This window comes from Pleurodeles waltl, chromosome 8, assembly GCF_031143425.1.
Source record: "Pleurodeles waltl isolate 20211129_DDA chromosome 8, aPleWal1.hap1.20221129, whole genome shotgun sequence".
NCBI lineage: Eukaryota > Metazoa > Chordata > Amphibia > Caudata > Salamandridae > Pleurodeles > Pleurodeles waltl.
The window spans coordinates 233,137,132-233,150,315 of NC_090447.1; the positions used below are offsets into that span (position 1 = coordinate 233,137,132).

The 13,184-nt window shown below is 48.8% G+C and overlaps 1 protein-coding gene across 5 annotated transcripts in view; it reads right to left on the minus strand.

Annotated features, from left to right (window-relative positions):
• The window catches only part of NCAM2 (neural cell adhesion molecule 2), a 1,466,086-nt gene that overhangs the window by 748,617 nt on the left and 704,285 nt on the right, over positions 1-13,184 (minus strand). The window lies entirely within an intron of this gene.

Sequence of the window (13,184 nt, forward strand, 5' to 3'; positions counted from 1 at the left end):
AGCATTTAGATATTTCAAAGTATAGGCAGGTACCATCAATGTGCAGCCTCCCACTGGAGGTAAGCCCCAAGGGTTGGCGAGTGTAGCACTTGGGGAGGAGATGGCCCCCGTTAGCAGGGGGGAAGTCAGTGAGGTTACCCTTTTGTCCCTGGGTGATGAGGAGATGGTACCCAAAACCCACATGTCTTCCAGTACCCAAAGTAGAGGTAGTGGGTAACTATCAATGGGCCGAGGGTGGTGGTTATGAGGAACACAGGAGCCAGTTTGACTATTGGCAGGTGTCATCTGGTGTCCTCAGAGCATGTGATCCCAAAAACTTTCAACCAATTGTAGTAGCAGACAACCAGGAGAGCCACCAGCATGTGGCTCTGATTCCCATTCAGTTGAGGAAATCTCAGACCTTCTTAAGGTAGCTGTGAGGCTTGCCATGCCTGTGGACAGTTTGCTATGGAATGATCTAGAGCTCCATTCACACCTGGAAATGTTAAGGTTGCCTAAGTGCCTCTGTGTGACCACCAGGTCCATGGCTACTGAGGAAGGAAGTCTGGAGCGTGGAAGAATGGCCCAGACTACTGCCAAGAAAAGAAAAAGCACAGGACATAGGAAACCAGGACATCTGGACCAGGACAAGACCTTTGGTAGTTTTGCCTCACACTTATATTTGCCTCAGATGAGAATAGCCTCAGATACTTTCTTCAGGGAAAATGATAAAGGCTCCCCTGAAACCCTTACCAGTTGTTGGCACCCCATTTGAACGGGTGTGCATCCACATTGTACGACCCTTGCACCCAATAACAGCTTTAAGCAACAGGTTAATCCTGGTCTTGGCGGACCATGCCACCAGATACCCAGAGGTAATCTCTATGAGGTCTGTGACTGCACTTGAAGTGGCTAGGGCCCTGATGGGATTTTACCTGAGTTGGATTCCTCATTAATGTGGTGTCTGACAGGGGCACCAACTTCATATCTGCATACATGAAGGCCATGTGGACAGTCTGTGGGTTAACTGAGAAGTTCCCCACACCCTACCATCTACAAACCAATGGGGTTGTTGAAAGTTTCAACAAGAACCTAAAAGGAATGATTATAGGTCTGCTTGAGCCATTATAGGTCTGCCTGAGCCCATGGAGCAGAAGTGGGACATCCTCCTGCCATGCCTGATTTTTCCTAGAGAGAGATGCTACAGAAGGAAGTTGGTTTTAGCACATTGGAACGTCTTTATTGCTCCCAAGAACCCTCCCCCAGGTTGTGGTTACCTATATGTTAACACTCGGAAACCAGATGGTCAAGTTCTGAAAGAAAGCTTGAAGAGCTTGAAGAAAGCCTGGATGTCATGAAACAGTGGTATGACCAGACTTCCATTCCAGTCAAGTTTCAGCCTGGCCAGAAAGTTTAGGTGATGAAGCATGTGGAGCACATGGCCTTTCAAGACCATTGGACTGGGCCATATGAGGTAACTCAGAGGAAGATGGAGGCCACTTACATGGTGGACCTCAAGACCCCCATAAACCACTCCACAACAATGACCTCAAACCCCACTATGAGAGGTCTGAGTTCACCAAGCTGCTGGTGAAAAATCATGTGGAGGAAGAGGAGACTGAACCTCTTCATGACCTCTTGTCTATCTGGTGCTCATCCCATCCCTAGCTGATGATCTAATAGATCCAATAGGGGTTTTAAGTACCTTTGACTTGATTTCTAGGCACTGGCAGATTTCCCTAACTGAGGGGAATAAAGGGACGTCCTCATTCTCTAACCCAGAGGGCTACTTTCAATTTAAAAGGATGCTCTTTGAAATGAAGAATGTCTCTACCACCTTCCAGAGGCTGGTGAACCAGGTCTGTGCTGGGATGGAGACCTTCAGTGCTGCTTACCTGAAAGACTTGGCTGTCTTCAGTGGTAGCTGAGAGGGCCAACTATCTCAACTGGAGGAGGTGCTTAAGACCCTGCAGCAGGTAGGTCTGACTTTTAAGGTTACTATGCGCCAGGTAGGGTAGAAGACCAACTTGCTTGTCTATCCACTCAAAGTGCATCACCATTCAGCCTGACTTTGCCCCAGCTCCCACTACGTTCTTTTCTTCAGCAGTGTTAGAAATGGGGTTTTTGGTTGGCAGTTAGGTTGCCCTCTGTCCAAGCAAGAACCCTCACTCTAGTCAGGGTAAGTCACACACAATCCAAAATCAGCCTGTGCTCACCCTCCGGTAGCTTGGCACGAGCAGTCAGGCTTAACTTAGAAGGCAATGTGTAAAGCATTTGTGCAATAAATCATACAACACCATAGCATAACACCACAAAAATACACCACACAGTATTTAGAAAAATATATAATATTTATCTGGGTATCTTCAGGTCAAAACGATCAAAGTTGCAATATGAATTTGTAAAGATATCACTGAAAAGTGATATAAAGTGTCTTAAGTCTTTAGAAAGTAAACAGAGTCTCTTTCAAACACAAAGTACCTGGTTTCTGGTGGAAAATCTCCTCAGAGGGCCACAAAGGAAGGGGTGCGTGGAAAAAGGGTGTGTGCGTCGATTTCTCCCCAGCACACACGGACTTGCGTCGTTATTTTCCACGCGGGGAAGTTGGGCGTCGTTTTCTGGCGCGCGGACAGTCTCTTTCTGTGGGTCGCGGGGATTACCAGATGTCCCGGGTCTGTGCGTGGATTTTCCTGCTTGTTTTCTGGCTGCGCGTCGTTCTGCGGGGCTGCGCGTCGAAGTTTCGATCTCACGGCAGGCGTCGCGTCGATTTCTCCTGCGGAGTAGGGCGGCGTTGTCCTTGCGAGGCCGTGCGTCAAAGTTTTGATCTCACGGCAGGCGTCGCGTCGATTTCTCCTGCGGAGTCGGGCGGCGTTGTCCTTGCGAGGCCGTGCGTCAAAGTTTTGATCTCACGGCAGGCGTCGTGTCGATTTCTCCTGCGGAGTCGGGCGGCGTTGTCCTTGCGAGGCCGTGCGTCAAAGTTTTGATCTCACGGCAGGCGTCGCGTCGATTTCTCCCGGGAAGTCGGGCGGCGTTGTCCTTGCGAGGCCGTGCGTCAAAGTTTCGGTCGTCCCGAAGGCGTCGCGTTGATCAGCGTCGGTGTGCGGCGTTTTTCTTGCCGCGGAACAAGCTGTGCGTCGAAAAGTTCGGCGCACGGAGCGTCCAAGAGGAAGAGTGAAGTCTTTTTGGTCCTGAGACTTCAGGGAACAGGAGGCAAGCTCTATCCAAGCCCTTGGAGAGCACTTTTACAGCCAGGCAAGAGTTCAGCAAGGCAGCAGGCCAACAGCAAGGCAGCAGTCCTTTGTAGAAAAGCAGACAGGTGAGTCCTTTGAGCAGCCAGGCAGTTCTTCTTGGCAGGATGTAGTTTCTGGTTCAGGTTTCTTCTCCAGCAAGTGTCTGATGAGGTAGGGCAGAGGCCCTGTTTTATACTAAGTTGTACCTTTGAAGTGGGGGTGACTTCAAAGAGTCTCTAAGAAATGCACCAAGTTCCCTTTCAGCTCAATCCTGTCTGCCAGAGTCCCAGTAGGGGGTGTGGCAGTCCTTTGTGTGAGGGCAGGCCCTCCACCCTCCCAGCCCAGGAAGACCCATTCAAAATGCAGATGTATGCAAGTGAGGCTGAGTACCCTGTGTTTGGGGTGTGTCTGAGTGAATGCACAAGGAGCTGTCAACTAAACCTAGCCAGACGTGGATTGAAGGGCACAACAAGATTTTAGTGCAAAGAAATGCTCACTTTCTAAAAGTGGCATTTCTAGAATAGTAATATTAAATCCGACTTCACCAGTCAGCAGGATTTTGTATTACCATTCTGGCCATACTAAATATGACCTTCCTGCTCCTTTCAGATCAGCAGCTGCCACTTCAACAGTGTATGAGGGCAGCCCCAATGTTAGCCTATGAAAGGAGCAGGCCTCACAGTAGTGTAAAAACGAATTTAGGAGTTTCACACTACCAGGACATATAACTACACAGGTACATGTCCTGCCTTTTACCTACACCGCACCCTGCTCTAGGGGTTACCTAGGGCACACATTAGGGATGACTTATATGTAGTAAAAGGGGAGTTCTAGGCTTGGCAAGTACTTTTAAATGCCAAGTCGAAGTGGCAGTGAAACTGCACACACAGGCCTTGCAATGGCAGGCCTGAGACAGGGTTAAGGGGCTACTGAGGTGGGTGGCACAACCAGGGCTGCAGGCCCACTAGTAGCATTTAATCTACCTGCCCTAGGCACATGTAGTGCACTCTACCAGGGACTTACAAGTAAATTAAATAGTCAATCATGGATAAACCAATCAGTAGTACAATTTACCCAGAGAGCATATGCACTTTAGCACTGGTTAGCAGTGGTAAAGTGCCCAGAGGTCAAAAGCCAACAACAACAGGTCAGAAAAAATAGGAGGAAGGAGGCAAAAAGTTTGGGGATGTCCCTGTCAAAAAGCCAGGTCCAACATGACACCCTACCAGCCTAAAGCCAGGGGAGAACAATCACTATCCTGATGTACTTCCCTGTTTGAGGCGACAGAACAAGGACCCAGGCCCACAACAGCAGGGACATGCTCCAGTTCTTCGCCTTCCTGACTCCAATTGGATCACTCTGTCCATACTCTCAGGGCCCACTAAGCCAACCCATGGGGAACCTTTCTCCTTACCTGCGGATCCCATCTGTGCAGCACCTAATCTTACTTTGCTCACAGATGTATCCCAGGAGCAGGATAGTACCACCATGACCAACAAAGTGGTGTTGCCCACTCTACCCCTGGGGTGTGACACTTGTCCCCTCCCCAGGGATAACTCTGTCCACCCGGACAGCAAGCCACAGTGATTACTGACAGCTGCCAGGGATGAGAGCCAGGCCCCAGGCCTCTCAAAGCTCTCCAACCACTGTGGCTGTGGAGAGTGGGGGGCGGTAGCCCCAGGTGCTGGGCACCCTTTAACCACTCTCCCTTCCACCAGGTCAGGGATGACAGCCTGAACCTGGTCCTCCCCTCTGGGGCTTTGTACCCTCCCTCCTGGAGCGGTACCCCCAGAGTCCAACATGGTCAGGGTGCTTACAGAAGTCACCCTGTACCATTCCTCCACCAGTGCAGGGCTGTTAACCTGCAACTGGCCCTCCAACCTGGGGCCTGTACCTTCAGGTTGGACTAGGGCCCGGGGTGAGGCTTCCCTCCCCCTGCCCTCCCTTCTGGGGTCCAGCACCCTCCAACTAGGAGTGGCCTCCTCAGAAGACAACATGGTAGGGGCACTGTTATCAGTAGCCCCTCCCTCCAGGTCCGGGGGGACACCCTGAACCTGGTCTTCCAGCCCAGGGTCTGTACCCTCAGACTGGATCACTGCCTGGCAAACCAGGACTTCCTGGGAGGCACACCTACCCCCCACCAGGTCAGAGTTTAACCTCTGCACCTGCCCATTCAACTCAGAGTCACCACCCTGAAGTTGAACAATTGCCTGGCACGCCAGGACTTCCTGGAGGGCACACTGACCCTCCACCAGGTCAGAGTTTAACCTCTGAACTTGGCCATTCAACTCAGAGTCATCACCCTGAAGTTGAACAATTGCCTGGCACACCAGGACTTCCTGGAGGGCACACTGACCCTCCACCAGGTCAGAGTTTAACCTCTGAACTGGGCCATTCAACTCAGAGTCACCACCCTGAAGTTGAACAATTGCCTGGCGCACCAGGACTTTCTGGGAGGCACACCTACCTCCCACCAGGTCAGAGTTTAACCTCTGAGCCTGGTTCCCCAACCCAGGGTCACCACCCTGAGGTTGGGCAATTGCCTGGCACGCCAGGACTTTCTGGGGGGCACACCTACCCCCCACCAGGTCAGAGTTTAACCTCTGAACCTGGTCATCCAACCCAGAGTCAACACTCTGAGGTTGAACAATTGCCTGGCACGCCAGGACTTTCTGGGGGGCACACCTACCTCCCACCAGGTCAGAGTTTAACCTCTGAGCCTGGTTCCCCAACCCAGGGTCACCACCCTGAGGTTGGACAATTGCCTGGCACAGCAGGGCTTCTTGGGAGGCACACCTACCTCCCACCAGGTCAGAGTTTAACCTCTGAACCTGGGTATCCAACCCAGAGTCACCACCCTGAGGTTGAACAATTGCCTGGCACGCCAGGACTTTCTGGGGGGCACACCTACCCCCCACCAGGTCAGAGTTTAACCTCTGAACCCGGTTATCCAACCCAGAGTCAGCACTCTGAGGTTGAACAATTGCCTGGCACGCCAGGACTTTCTGGGGGGCACACCTACCCCTCACCAGGTCAGAGTTTAACCTCTGAACCCGGTTATCCAACCCAGAGTCAGCACTCTGAGGTTGGACCACTGCCTGGTACACCAGGACTTTCTGGGGGGCACACCTACACCCCAACAGGTCAGAGCTTATCCCCTGAACCTGGTTAGCCAACCCAGAGTCACCACCCTGAGGTTGAACCATTGCCTGGCAGGCCAGGACTTCCAGGGAGGCACACCTACCTCCCACCAGGTCAGAGTTTAACCTCTGAACCTGGTCATCCAATCCAGAGTCAACACCCTGAGGTTGGACAATTGCCTGGCACAGCAGGACTTCTTGGGAGGCACATCTACCTCCCACCAGGTCAGAGTTTAACCTCTGAACCTGGGTATCCAACCCAGAGTCACCACCCTGAGGTTGAATCTTTGCCTGGCATGCCAGGACTTCCTGGGGGGCACTCTCACCCCCCACAAGGGACACACCGTCCCCAAGGGCCACACAAGAGTCTGGTTGGCGCAGGTCTCCCGACCTCTGCCCATCCGGCAGAGTCTGGGTTTCCCCCAAACCAGAAACGGTTTCACCTGGGTCATTCCTGGGGGGCTCTGCTCTCAGAGCTGTCCCCTGACTCTCAAGGTCCTCCACTGGGGTCTGCAACCCCCTCTCAACCCTATGTCTGGACTTCTGCACCCCCTCACTAGGAGGGGTACTGCCAGACACCAGAACTGTTGGGATGCTGGCTACAGTCACCCCCCCAAGTTCTTCTGACACTGCGGGGCTTCCCTCAAAAGGTGGCCCTACGGTACAGGCTAGGCTTCCCTCCTGGTGTTCCCTCATGGAACCCTCTAGGACCTGGGACCTACCTGGGACACTACAATCCTCTCCCACCACACTCGGTTGGGAACCACCTAGACCACTCCCTTCAGGAGCACCCCCAAATGCCTCTTCAGACTCTCTGGTACTCACCCAGAAGTCTGCCTCCATTGTAAGTTCCCTGGGGTCAGAGAACTCACACTCCACCTGGTGTTGGCATAGCTCTGGAAAATAAGGACCAGACATATGCTCTCCAGCAATTACATCACTCTGCCCTTCACATGTATTAACCACAGTACCCTTCACCCAACCACCCAGTAACTCAACCTTGGAAAAGCACTCTACTTCACCCTCCTGAGACTGGTGAGACAGTATCTGTCTGTCCCTGACACTCAACCCAAACTCTTCTGGGATGTCTCTACACTCTATATCCAGGACGTCCACCAGGGGGGAACCCTTTTCTCTGTCACTCTCTGCTAGAGTCAGTAACGTGTCCCTCCCCCCAGTAGGAATATGACTCCCTGTGCCAGTTCCCCAATCCTTCTCAGGGACCCTGTGCATAACGGGAACTACCTCATACCCTTGAACTGCCTGGGGTGTGTCAACTCCCTTCTTCAAGTTGGGCACCACATCTCTGGGCTTGTGCCCTTCTTCAGCAGTACTAGATGCAAGATTTTTGCTGCCACCATCTGAACTGGACTCAGCCCTTCCGGCCTCCAGTTTCAGCTCTTTACAGCTCAGCTCTTGAGCTGCAATCTTTTCTTCTTCCAGGGCTAAGAGTCTTTTTGCCTCAACCTCTGCAAGATACTCCTCTAATTGTTGCTCCTGTCGCCTTTGACTTCGGAGCCATTCATCTATTTCTGGGTCACTGTCCAACTCTGAGTAGTCTTCCTCCTCATCTGAGTAGTCTTCCTCCTCATGTGCGTAGTCCTCCTCCTCATCTGAGGGGTACTTAGTCATTTGGTTTCTTGCTGCCTCTCTCTCTGCCCATCTTTCCTCCCCCCAGACTATGTAGTGATGGAGCATCTCCGCTTTAGTAGATCTCCTTGCTACAGGAAGGCCCCATTGTCTGCAAAGCTTCCTTAGGTCAGCCTTAGTGAGGTGGTCAGTACGAACAAAGAATGAGTAGGTACACAATCCCATTTTGATAAGATCTTATCAGCAAAAACCAAAATCCAAAGTCCAAAATATCAATAGTATATCCAGGAGGACATCAGAGAACCAAGAGCCAAAAAAGATGAAAAATCAAGTTGACCTTCAACTGTGGGTAGGTAGTGAAATACTTAGCTACTGTATGTCACTGCACAAACACAAGTCCTATCCTCACCGCTGATCACCAATGTTAGAAATGGGGTTTTTGGTTGGCAGTTAGGTTGCCCTCTGTCCAAGCAAGAACCCTCGCTCTAGTCAGGGTAAGTCACACACAATCCAAAATCAGCCTGTGCTCACCCTCCGGTAGCTTGGCACGAGCAGTCAGGCTTAACTTAGAAGGCAATGTGTAAAGCATTTGTGCAATAAATCATACAACACCATAGCATAACACCACAAAAATACACCACACAGTATTTAGAAAAATATATAATATTTATCTGGGTATCTTCAGGTCAAAACGATCAAAGTTGCAATATGAATTTGTAAAGATATCACTGAAAAGTGATATAAAGTGTCTTAAGTCTTTAGAAAGTAAACAGAGTCTCTTTCAAACACAAAGTACCTGGTTTCTGGTGGAAAATCTCCTCAGAGGGCCACAAAGGAAGGGGTGCGTGGAAAAAGGGTGTGTGCGTCGATTTCTCCCCAGCACACACGGACTTGCGTCGTTATTTTCCACGCGGGGAAGTCGGGCGTCGTTTTCTGGCGCGCGGACAGTCTCTTTCTGTGGGTCGCGGGGATTACCAGATGTCCCGGGTCTGTGCGTGGATTTTCCTGCTTGTTTTCTGGCTGCGCGTCGTTCTGCGGGGCTGCGCGTCGAAGTTTCGATCTCACGGCAGGCGTCGCGTCGATTTCTCCTGCGGAGTAGGGCGGCGTTGTCCTTGCGAGGCCGTGCGTCAAAGTTTTGATCTCACGGCAGGCGTCGCGTCGATTTCTCCTGCGGAGTCGGGCGGCGTTGTCCTTGCGAGGCCGTGCGTCAAAGTTTTGATCTCACGGCAGGCGTCGCGTCGATTTCTCCTGCGGAGTCGGGCGGCGTTGTCCTTGCGAGGCCGTGCGTCAAAGTTTTGATCTCACGGCAGGCGTCGCGTCGATTTCTCCCGGGAAGTCGGGCGGCGTTGTCCTTGCGAGGCCGTGCGTCAAAGTTTCGGTCGTCCCGAAGGCGTCGCGTTGATCAGCGTCGGTGTGCGGCGTTTTTCTTGCCGCGGAACAAGCTGTGCGTCGAAAAGTTCGGCGCACGGAGCGTCCAAGAGGAAGAGTGAAGTCTTTTTGGTCCTGAGACTTCAGGGAACAGGAGGCAAGCTCTATCCAAGCCCTTGGAGAGCACTTTTACAGCCAGGCAAGAGTTCAGCAAGGCAGCAGGCCAACAGCAAGGCAGCAGTCCTTTGTAGAAAAGCAGACAGGTGAGTCCTTTGAGCAGCCAGGCAGTTCTTCTTGGCAGGATGTAGTTTCTGGTTCAGGTTTCTTCTCCAGCAAGTGTCTGATGAGGTAGGGCAGAGGCCCTGTTTTATACTAAGTTGTACCTTTGAAGTGGGGGTGACTTCAAAGAGTCTCTAAGAAATGCACCAAGTTCCCTTTCAGCTCAATCCTGTCTGCCAGAGTCCCAGTAGGGGGTGTGGCAGTCCTTTGTGTGAGGGCAGGCCCTCCACCCTCCCAGCCCAGGAAGACCCATTCAAAATGCAGATGTATGCAAGTGAGGCTGAGTACCCTGTGTTTGGGGTGTGTCTGAGTGAATGCACAAGGAGCTGTCAACTAAACCTAGCCAGACGTGGATTGAAGGGCACAACAAGATTTTAGTGCAAAGAAATGCTCACTTTCTAAAAGTGGCATTTCTAGAATAGTAATATTAAATCCGACTTCACCAGTCAGCAGGATTTTGTATTACCATTCTGGCCATACTAAATATGACCTTCCTGCTCCTTTCAGATCAGCAGCTGCCACTTCAACAGTGTATGAGGGCAGCCCCAATGTTAGCCTATGAAAGGAGCAGGCCTCACAGTAGTGTAAAAACGAATTTAGGAGTTTCACACTACCAGGACATATAACTACACAGGTACATGTCCTGCCTTTTACCTACACCGCACCCTGCTCTAGGGGTTACCTAGGGCACACATTAGGGATGACTTATATGTAGTAAAAGGGGAGTTCTAGGCTTGGCAAGTACTTTTAAATGCCAAGTCGAAGTGGCAGTGAAACTGCACACACAGGCCTTGCAATGGCAGGCCTGAGACAGGGTTAAGGGGCTACTGAGGTGGGTGGCACAACCAGGGCTGCAGGCCCACTAGTAGCATTTAATCTACCTGCCCTAGGCACATGTAGTGCACTCTACCAGGGACTTACAAGTAAATTAAATAGTCAATCATGGATAAACCAATCAGTAGTACAATTTACCCAGAGAGCATATGCACTTTAGCACTGGTTAGCAGTGGTAAAGTGCCCAGAGGTCAAAAGCCAACAACAACAGGTCAGAAAAAATAGGAGGAAGGAGGCAAAAAGTTTGGGGATGTCCCTGTCAAAAAGCCAGGTCCAACAAGCAGCAAATCCTGTTCAGTGCTGCTTCAGAAAACGGGTGTCCAGCCTCCAGCAACTCTCATCAGCTACAGCCTCCAGCTTCATCCCACAGGAGATTTTTGACCTCCAAAAAAGAATATAAGTCAGAAAGTATAAATCTTCACTGTAACTTCGTACAGAGGCTCCACGATTATACTTCCTCCTTGAACACCGATTACAGCCTTGGCCAGATGAGCTTTACCATCTCAGAACACGTTTTCTTGACATTTCGACTAAGTCTAAAGGTAAGAGTTGACCGGGTCCAATCCACATTTTATATCCGACTTGTACTCCATTGCAGTCTGCCATATATCTCAACTTGACTGGGTATAGAGCGGTTTCGATGTCCCTTGCTGGCACTTTGAACTTTTAGGCACTAAAATGTACTCAAACCATTAAAAATTAATATCTCTGTTTCTAGTGATTGCACTTTTGTTGTTTTGTTGTCAAATAATTTATTAAAATGTACTCTATTTTTCTAAATTGATTTCGGTTTTTTATTGTGTTGCCTTTTCACTGTATTGCTATTCGTGTGCTGTGTAAATACTTTACACATTGCCTTTGATTGCTTTTGTGCCGAGCTACAAGAGGGTAAAGCATGGGTTAATTGAGTGACCTTTATGATTCTGTTTGCAGGATCCTGACTCTATCTTGAACAGGGCTCATCTCCTTTCAATCAACAACCAAATTTCACACATATACTAAACAAATACATAAAAATACAAAGGAAAAAAAATAAAAGATTTTCTTTCATCACTTTTTAGCTATCAAGAGGAAACAAAGTGAACTTATTTTGAGCCTGAATCGTAGTTCTTTAACGGGAGCAGATGTTTATTTTCTGGACTCTGCATTAAAATCTAAAACTTGCGTTCCTGAACCCTTAATGGGTATCTCTTAGGTGTGAATATTAAGAGATTTCCACAGATTTGTACAGCTTTTACTTTATGGAACTGCCAACAAAATATGTTGAGTCAATTTAGCATAATGCATTTAGCCTCCCACATGCTTTCGGGCAACGAAATTAATGAAGTAGAAATGTTCTCATGCAGCAATTGTGATGTGTAAGGAATATGCGAATGTGCTTGCAGAATTCACTTAGAACCTATACACTTGAATAATAATCAACCCCGCATGAGAAAGACAAAGTTGCAGTAACTTTATCAGGTGTCAGAATTAAACACTTGGTAGTGTATGAAAATGGAAAAATATAATAAAACAAAATTACACTTGAGCACTACAACTGATCAGGCAACGTATCAAGTAGGTGGACTAATCGTGATACAGAATGCAAACCGCTAAACCAATGGAACTTAATTGTATGGCAATTTGAAATAGTAAAACATGTAAATGCGTGATTTTTTCACTGGAAAACGTAAATGTGAATATTGGGTGCGTAGTACTGTACTTGTTTATCGATATACAATGACATAATATATTTAAATTCAAACTAGTATTTATCTTGATTTACATTCATGTATTAAAATAGCAGAAGATAGATCGCATATATAAAGCATTTCTTAAACTCTTAAAACAAAAGTGTTGGCAAGTGAGTCATAGCAAGGGATTGTTTTTCTATTTGAACATTTTCAGAATATTAGGTATATGTCTGTTTAAGTATCTATTGTCTTTTTCTTTCATTTTCTCAGTATGCACTGTTGAATAATTATGCAAACGTAATTTGCCCGTGTTGATTTTTTTTTAGTTGTCCAAAATGTATACTTAGTTACTGACGTCTGAAGGCGTTAGCTTGAAGTGTGGCTTCTATACATATTTAGAAGGGAGCAGGTAATACACCCGTCATAAGATGGCCAACCGTTGCCTATTTTGAACTCTTCCAAAATGAATATCGAGGTTTGTTGACACTTGCTTACAGCAAGTCACTTAATTTCATGTTTCAGGTCCAGCTGAAAACAGTTTTTTTAGCTGTGTTATAGAGCTGCTGCGTCATGAAAGAACCCGGGCTAGGAGTTAGAAGCGTTGGGTCCACCCCTTTGTTGACCAGTTGCCACACAAGAGCTCTGTATGGGCAGCTTTGTGCTGAGAAATGTGTATACTATTTTTCACAGCTTTTTTCTTGTTTGTTTACTTTGGGCGTATATGAAATTCGAAAGCACTTACGGGCTTACTTAGAATCTGACTGGTGCTGGACACTTGCCAAAACGTTTCAGGTGTCCCATTCACCGTATTATGAGTGCATTGGTGGCAAATGCTCTCTAACCACACCAGTGGGAACGTCCACCACTTCTTGGCAGATAACATGGTCCACCAAACTGTAATGAAGGCAGTTAATTTGCTTTTCATACAAACTGGCACAAATGTTGCTCTTTTCTATTGGAATGATGACAAAGACTGAGGCGTTGAAGACTCTGAACGTGTGTACGATGCAAGGCCTTGGCCACAATGGCGATCCTTTTTTTTATCTGGATGCTCAAAGGCATTGGAATTCTTTTTTCTGTGTGCATGACAA